The following is a 7,529-nucleotide window of genomic DNA, read 5'->3' on the forward strand; positions in this document are numbered from 1 at the left end:
ACATTCTACATACGAAAATTAAAGAATACGTTGATATTCATCAGGAATGAAGTTTGAGAATTTGATAGCCATCATTTTCCAATTTTCTAATCCATGGTGTCGCACTGAACCTGCCAACACCATATCTTCTTTAACTTTCTCCATTTTTAAAGAAAAGTTTTGTGTGTTTTTTTTAGAGGAACTAACAATTGGTGAATTATGATCCAATTTTTTTCTTCTTAAAATAGGCATACCTCGCGTTAATGGGTGGCTATTAGATTTGGTAAAAGGTTTATTTTAGTCAAATATAGGTTGATGAATCAAGACTAGCTAATGCGAATGTAACAAAAAGAAATAAGAGCTTTTTTTCATTGTTATCTTCTCATAAAAATCGTGATATATAAATTGTATTTACTTTTCTTAAAATAACATTTTTATTTTACGATATTAGAGTTTTAAATTTTTCATTTTTTTTCAAGTTGAATTTGAAAATTTTACTCACTTTTTTTTAAAAGAGCTTTTCAATTTTATAAAATTGGAAATGAAGCAGCGGTTTACAAAACACTATCGATGTCAGCTTCCCGCTCTAAGTCTGCAGAAATCTCTACTGATTTACCTGACTCACCACATTCATAGTAGTACTAGGAACAAACATATACTGACAAGTATCCAAATATATTGAATGGTCATCATAACCTGAAAACCTCTAACAGCAATCCTGATAAGTTTTGACCCGAGTTGTAGAAGCCTTGTCCAGAATAATCTCCCTCAAACGCTTGAATAGCTGCATGAACAGGTACACTGAACTGAGGATGAAAATCCCTCCTTAAAGATCCCCTACCTCAAGATGAGGTACCACTAAAATAACAAGAAGTGCAAGACCTCTTGTCTTCTCGAGGTACCACTAAAATAACAAGAAGTGCAAGACCTCTTGTCTGTCAAATCCCTAAATTCCTTGCGGCAAATAAGCTCAACCTCCATGGTCACCTCGATTACTCTTTCAAAAGAAGCTCTAGACGAGTTTGTATAATAAGTTACTACATGGATATAATAAGTCAAACTTCTCATGCATTGACAAATTCTTGGTCTTATCTAGCAAAATCACCAAAGCATAGTGAAACAATGCATGAAATTTTGTCCCAAAATCGATCTAAAATACCATCTTAAGTCAAGTTCTCAAACTAACTCCACTTCTCCTATTGCAAGTTACAGGGAATGAACCTGTTAGTCTAGTATCGACATCAGACCGCCACCACTTCTTAGATAGACCACACATGTGAAAAAAAGTGTAATCCACTCTGTAGGACTCCACCAACACCACATTTTGTAACATCTCATGACAACTCACAAGAAAGTCATAACTGTTTTCTCCTTGTCCAATGTAAAACTGAAGTAGATCTATTTTCTAGAACATCTCAAACCTCTTATGCTCCTCATTAGGCAATATATCTGGGCATAACTCATACACCAACACCCGACGAAGGAATAAAATCACATCTAAAATTTGTTGCGGCTGGATCCTAAAAATTTTGGTTTGGGTGTTGATCACGAATCTATTTTTCTTTCCTGGTCTAAGAATAGTCCAAAGTACCGGGTAACCTATCAGTCTAAGTGATACCCTTAAGCAAGTTAAATACTCAAGCCAAAGTGTCACTTTTAAAAAAATAGTAAAAAAAGACATAAAAAGCAGATCGCCTAAAAAAGACATCATGAGGTCTTCATTCCACAAAGCATTTTTTAACTTATTTTTTTAAAGCAAGAGACCTCATGATGTCGTTCAAATCAAAAAGAAAATCCGCCAAATAATAATAGCGACTTGAAGGAAATTGGATTGGGTCACTCATGTGGGTCAATTCGGATCCATATGAGAAGAATATATATATATATATATATATATAATTAATAAATATAATGAAAATACAACTATTAGAAAGGATTCTGTAACGACCCTCAAAATAAAGTAGGACAAAGTAGAGCCTCACATGGGTTTTATGCATTAATAACTTGTCAAAATAATGAAGAATAGCCTTTTAAGTCAGTTTTAAGAGTTTGAAAGTTAAACGTCAAGGGACGACCAAGACGTTCGAAAACTAGTCTTTTACGTGTTGCTGTGTTCTAGTATGTTGTTCATGTTTTTATGTGTTGTTTGGAGTCTAAAATCAGTGGAGGTGACCCTAGTGTCTTAATAAATATTTTTAGGATCAAAACATTCGGATACAATGCCCCGGGTGCCACCCTAAGGGTCCCCGAGGAGGACCCCAACCTTGGCCAAGCAAGTTGCCAAGGCAGCTTGAAGTTGTGCTTGGAGGGAGCATGTCCGCGTCGCGGACTAGCTCCACCAAGGGCCAAATGTTTGGTCCGCGTCGCGGACATGTCACAGACTCTACTGTCTCGAATTTAATTTCCAGAAAACTTAAGGGAACACCTCCGCGTCACGAACTTGTTTCCCGACGAAATCTGCGAAAATAAAACTCAAGTTTGACTTAATTAAAAAGGTCCAACTAAGTGAGGGGTAGTTTGGGTACTTTGGGGAATTATTATAAACGGTTATTCCACCTATTTTAGGGTATTTTAAGTTGGTTAAAACCTCAAAACCTAAAATTAGACCCCATTCTTCAAATTGACCCTTCCTTCTCAAAATAGATTCTCTCAAAAACTCCATTGAAGACCTTGATGAAGCTCAAGCTAGAAGATGGGTTTTCAACATATTTGTTCTTCAATTTCATGGGTCTTCAATAATTAAGATATGGTGACTCTTGATTCTTGAATAACATCCCATTTAAAGAGTTCTATCAAAGATTTTCAAAAGTGATTCAAAGACCAAAATTCCCAATTTTCAATCTAAACATGGGTTCCTTGTCAAACGATTTTCTAAATCATTCTATTGATGAATTAATGTTGAATTAATGTTTTTAAGACAATTTTCAAAGGAATTCTTGAAGAACCCATGATCCCCAAATTCTCGAAAAATGGCCTATGATGTGGGTCTTTGTGAATATGATCTCTATTGGTGGAATTATGTTTAGATTAGATTGTGTTGATGTTTCCTATGATTGTCAATACTTATTCATGTTGAATTGTTGGTATACTAATGAGTTGAGAATTATGGCCTTATGGGCAAAGTTGTGGGTTGATTCCTTTGTTTATAGAATTGTACTTCGATTATGTTTATGTTATTGAATTACATTGTTGATTACTATTTCTACCTATGTCACTTGATTATGAATTGTTGAGGATTGATCCACGGTGATCATGGCTTGGAGAATTGGTAAGTTGACCTAACTTCTAGTCTATAGTATGAGAATTTATGTTGTGAGGTTTGATCCACTTATGGTGGAGGTGTTTACTTCTTGTCTATCTCTGTATGTTGAGATCATGGCCTGGAAGGCAATAGATGTGAAGTGAATTGATGATTATGATGCATATGTTTATGAAGTTATGCTATTAATGTTATGTATGAAATCCTCAATGCTAGCATGATGTTAAAAGTGTGTTGATGATGAGGAGTATAATGTGAATGATAATGTTAGGGATAAGGTGTGGTCTACATGATTGATTATGTTAGGTACTATTGTGGAATGACCCCTACCTATATGACCCTTTTATGCATGTTTGGTCGTATACATGTTAGGAGCACCTATTCAATGTTGAATGTGTCCTTGTCTCCTATGATGAAGTGTGGGTGTGTGGTCTAGAATCCCTAAGGGCTTTATATGTTAATTGCTCATGAATTGGGGACATTGTGAATGTGTTGTGATCCCTTTAAAGGAAGAACACTTAATATCAATGTTGTTGCTAATATGTCACTATGAGGACTAATATGCACACACACACACTCTATATGTATAGTTATGAATATGATGTGTTATGGTGTCTATTGAAAGGTTAACTCTTATATGCACCCTTACATCTTATTATGCATGCAAAGTGTATGATTAGCAAGGTATGAATATGTGTTGTATAAAGGTGTTTATGTGAAAGGCTTTCTCACATATGTACACACACATGAATGACTGAATAAGGTTTATGATAATCTAGTGAAAGTAAGTCTCTTGAAAGGTTTCCTCAATTGTACTCTAAACTAGACTATATTATGAACATGGTATGACTATGTGAAAGGTCATTCTCACATAATGTAGGTTCTATGATGAAAGGTCATTCTCATCTTAGAAAGCTTTGAGCTATATGATATAAGGGATTAAGTCCCTAAAGCCTACTTTATGAACTAATGTTAAATAAAGGCTTAAAGATGTTTAAAAAGGGAGTTGGAACTTAGCACCGAGTGCACATGAAAAATGAAAGTGGGGGCTTCACGTTTAGCAAGTCCGGGTTCCCAACATAGATGTTGTCTCATGAGATGGAAACCTCCACGCTTAGTAAGTCAAGGTTTTCTAGTAGCAATATCTTTGTTCCATAACTACGCGCCCCCGTAGGTCTTAGCTTAGTGGATCCATTAGATAGCTATTATGTATGTAGGTCCTACTTTGGCAAGTAGTACCCTCTCTTTTCGGTGTGGGAGTAGAACACCGGATTCCATGTAGCTCACATGGTCTATGTCGGTTATGGCAATGTCTCCCAAAAGTTAAGAAATGAACTAAGATAAGAATATGAACTCTAGTCATGATTTCATGAAGAGTTACTTAGTGGAGGTAGGACTATGGACCCTACTTATGCATTGCGCAAGTGGACTCTAAGGGAGGTTATGATTAGGCTCTTTATGTAATGAAGACTATGGTCTATGTATGTTAATATGAAAGCATGTTAAGGTTGACTTTACTTATGTCAAGACATGAAGTATGTTTATGCATGAGAATTACACTAATGACTTCTTAATAGTTTTGCTTAGTATATGTGGGGGTATGGGACTCCATGGGTACATTGCACAAGCGAGCTTGTGAGAGTGGTTTATCTATGATATGAACTAAATGGGTTATGACTAATGATGTAGTAAATGAATGAGTCCTTATATGATGTTATGAAGTATGTTGGTCTTATGTCTAATGTTAAATGAAGATGTTATGACTTGTTGAATATGGTGTGTCTAGTTTATGGTGGCTTCCTAGGAACACTTGATGGGAGTAGTATTATGGGATGCTACTTGCACATTGCACTAGTGTGACTTGGGGGTTGTCTTAGGTGATGGTTCCTATGTGAAGATTATGTCTTATGGTGTGCTTATGACTCTATGAATATATGTGGTTGGATTGATGAAGGCTATATGTAAGTTCACCCTTGGTAACCTTAAGGTGATACATTGCACCAAGTAATCCCTAAGGTTTGCTTGAGGAAAGGAGTTAAGATAAAGAGGAAGGTAATGTATTGTATGCATTGAATGTGCTTAAAATGTTTTAAGTGGCTCTAGGTGCTATTATGAATGGTTTCCGTGTGTATGATGATGTATGGGGTTTATATTGTGCCTATGTACTAAGATCCAATCTAGTACTTAATTCATCTTGCAAGGTCCTCCAAAAGTTAGAAGTAAATTGTGTACCTCTATCTTATATAATGGAGATCGAAACTCCATGCAATCGAACAATCTCGCGGATATAGAGTTTGGCTAACTTCTCTGCATTATAAGTCACCTTGACAGGAATGAAGTGAGTAGACTTAGTTAATCTGTCAACAATTACCCATATAGAATCAAACTTACCCAATGTCTTTGGTAGACCAACCACGAAATCCATTTCAATTCTTTCCCACTTCCATTCAGGAATGGACATTCATTGAAGTGTCCCTCTAGGCCTCTGATGCTCATACTTTACCTACTGACAATTTAGGCGTTGGGCAAGAAAATGAACAATGTCACGCTTTATAATACTCCACCAATATTGTTTTCTCGGATCACGATACATCTTGGTTGCACCAGGATGTATAGAATACCTCGAACTATGAGCCTGTGCAAGGATAGTATGAGTCAAATCATCAACACGGGGAACACATACCCGCCCCTTAATTCTCAAGATGCCTGCCTCATCAATCACAGCCTCTTTAATCTCTCCTCGCAATACCATGTCTTGAATTCGGCTCACCTTCTCATTATCAAACTGCTTTCCTTTAAGCTTGTCAAGAAAAGATCTTGCCTCCACATAAGCCAAGAATCCTCCTTTCTCAATTACTTTCAGTCTCATAGTCATTAGCCAGAGTTTAATCCTCTCTAGCCAATGGGCGTCTAGAAACTTGTAAGTAGGATAAATTCCCATGCTCCCTGCTTTTCTACTTAGGGCATCAGCCATAATATTAGCTTTTCCTGGGTGATATAGAATAGTAATGTCATATTCTTTCAGTAACTCCATCCACCTCCTTTGCCTCAAATTCAAGTCCTTCTGAGTGAACACATATTGTAAACTACGATGATCTGTATACACTTCACACTTGACCCCATGTAGATAATGCCTCCACTGCTTCAATGAAAATACAACTGCAGCCAACTCCAAATCATGGGTCGGATAGTTACGTTCGTGCACTTTCAATTCCCTTGAAGTATAGGCAAATACATTACTCTCCTGCATTAGCACTGCACCTAAACCAAAATAAGACGCATCACAATAAACAATGAAATTCTTACCTTCCACAGGCAAGGGAAGAATCCGTGCAGTAGTTAACAAGGTCTTGAGTTTCAGGAAGCTCTCTTCACACTCATCCGACCATACAAAGGGAACATTATGCTTGGTCAGTTGGGAAGCAATGGAAGAAAATCCCTTAAAGAACCGACGGTAGTAGCTAGCTAAACCAACAAAACTCCTTACCTCTGAAACATTAGTAAGCCTCACCCAACTATTCACTGCTTCAATTTTAGTGGGATCCACCATCACTCCATCCTTAGAAACCACGTGCCCCAAGAAGGACACTGAATTGAGCCAAAGCTCACACTTGGAGAATTTGGTATAAAGCCTTTTCTCCCTTAACAACCCCAATACAATTCTCAAATGCTCTTCATGTTATTTCTTACTCTTGGAGTAGATCAGTGTTATCATCAATAAATACAATAACGAAGAGATCCAAATATGGCTTAAAAATCCCATTCATCAGGCTTATGAAAGCAGCAGGGGCATTTGTAAGCCCAAATGACATTACTAAGAACTCATAATGTCCATACCTTGTTCGAAAAGCAGTCTTTGGCACATCCATTGCTCGTATTTTTAGTTGATGATAACCGTACCTCAAATCAATATTTTAGAACACACAAGCACCCTGTAACTGATCGAACAAGTCATTAATGCTAGGAATGGGGTACTTGTTCTTAATAGTCACCTTATTCAACTGCCTGTAGTCTATGCACATATGAAAACTATTATCCTTCTTCACAAATAAAATTGGAGCACCCCAAGAAGAGGCACTCGGTCTAATAAAACCTTTACCTAACAACTCCTGAAGTTGGGCCTTGAACTCTCTCAACTTAGCTGGGGACATTCTATAAGGGGAATGGAAATTGGGCGAGTCCCCGGCTCCAGGTCAATACAAAAATCAATATCCCTATCAATTGGCATAACAGATAGGTCTGCAGGAAAACCATCCACAAACTCACGAACTATCAAAACAGTTTCGATCGA

The 7,529-nt window shown here is 37.0% G+C and overlaps 1 pseudogene; it reads right to left on the reverse strand.

Annotated features, from left to right (window-relative positions):
- The window catches only part of LOC125860743 (endoribonuclease Dicer homolog 2-like), a 23,767-nt pseudogene extending 22,807 nt beyond the window's left edge, over window positions 1–960 (reverse strand).
- Between the last annotated feature and the right edge of the window lie 6,569 nt (window positions 961–7,529).

This window comes from Solanum stenotomum, chromosome 1 (genome assembly GCF_019186545.1).
Source record: "Solanum stenotomum isolate F172 chromosome 1, ASM1918654v1, whole genome shotgun sequence".
Lineage (NCBI taxonomy): Eukaryota > Viridiplantae > Streptophyta > Magnoliopsida > Solanales > Solanaceae > Solanum > Solanum stenotomum.